Source organism: Pyxicephalus adspersus, chromosome 4, assembly GCF_032062135.1.
Source record: "Pyxicephalus adspersus chromosome 4, UCB_Pads_2.0, whole genome shotgun sequence".
Lineage (NCBI taxonomy): Eukaryota > Metazoa > Chordata > Amphibia > Anura > Pyxicephalidae > Pyxicephalus > Pyxicephalus adspersus.
In genome coordinates this window covers 54,285,103-54,286,311 of record NC_092861.1, presented here as the reverse complement: position 1 = coordinate 54,286,311, position 1,209 = coordinate 54,285,103, and the positions used below count along the sequence as shown (strand labels likewise).

At 36.6% G+C, this 1,209-nt stretch overlaps 2 long non-coding RNA genes across 2 annotated transcripts in view; both read left to right on the top strand.

Annotated features, from left to right (window-relative positions):
• The window catches only part of LOC140330043 (uncharacterized), a 36,609-nt gene that overhangs the window by 14,816 nt on the left and 20,584 nt on the right, over positions 1–1,209 (top strand). The gene's annotated exons all lie outside the window — the stretch shown is intronic.
• Positions 251–1,209, top strand: part of LOC140328537 (uncharacterized) — a 12,101-nt gene continuing 11,142 nt past the window's right edge. The window contains exon 1 of the long non-coding RNA XR_011920305.1: positions 251–705. This is a non-coding gene — a long non-coding RNA (uncharacterized lncRNA). The remainder of the gene's footprint in view (positions 706–1,209) is intronic.

The window sequence follows — 1,209 nt, the reverse complement described above, 5'->3', positions numbered from 1 at the left end:
TTTTTTAGCTCAGCCCAGATTTTCTTAGAAGAGAGTCATCTGTGTGACTTTACTGATATCACTTGCATGCTACAGATCAACCTATACAATACTCTACATTTTAACCCACTTTTTTACTAGTTTATATGTTGACATATTTTAGAACGAGAATTATCGAGAACTGATTGTTATTCATTATCAAAATTATAAATACGCCTTTTATGTCTGAATTCTTATCAATATGATTCATATACCTGTCTCATAAAAATTCCACACTGTATACAGTTTCAGTCTCCAGGTAGGTAAACCTTCAAAGATATATGAATGCTGAATGCACTCTGGGTAAACACTTGGAGACCTGGGTTTAAATCTATTAAAAAAAGGGACATTGCACTCTGGATAAATAATGCTGTTCTGCGTATACTCTTTACTCCTGTTTAGAAGAAAAAAGTGTTGGTCTATTGTCATTTACATGTTATATTTTGGATGTGGATGCAGCAATATCTAGAATGCCAGAATTACTTTTGGTGTTAAGGAGACTATTTATTAAGTATGAGGCCATGCTTTTGCTTCTGCTTTTCCTATGGTTTTTGTTCCCAGTACCACAACTTGAAGCCAAACTATGCACCATTCTCTCCTGCTGTAGTCTCCTGATTTCAATGGAAACCCAATACCATGCCATTCATCCCGATTCATCAAATCCCTGAAACAATGAGCAGCCAGCAGGTAAGCAAAACATTACATTATACATTATAGCCTATATAAAAATGGCAAACATCAGTGGAAAACTTGCTAGAAAGAATGGTGTCAACCAGGCCAACTGCATGGTAACAATTACAACGGGGTATTGGGAAAATGAAATTTTCCAGCCAAGTGTTCATTGGTTTTATCAATTAAAATGGCTGTGACAATTGCACCTAATAATAACTGACAACAATGGGTTACACCTAACAGGAAGGCCACATATAATGCCACACAAATCAGTACAGACTATTAACAGCACTGAAGGGGGCCGTTGTGCCAGTAGCATTTACTAAAAAGAGTGCCCTGTCCCACTTTCCACAACTTTTGGAAAAGTATACTTCTGTATGTTTTTCCCCTTATTGTTTGGATATTCACGTCTGCCAAAAAGAAATTTCCACGTTTTTAAAGATGTATCGCATGTGAAAGTTTAATGTGGTGTTCCAATTTATTGATCAGTAGGGTTGAGGTCAGCGGTCTATTCAGCCA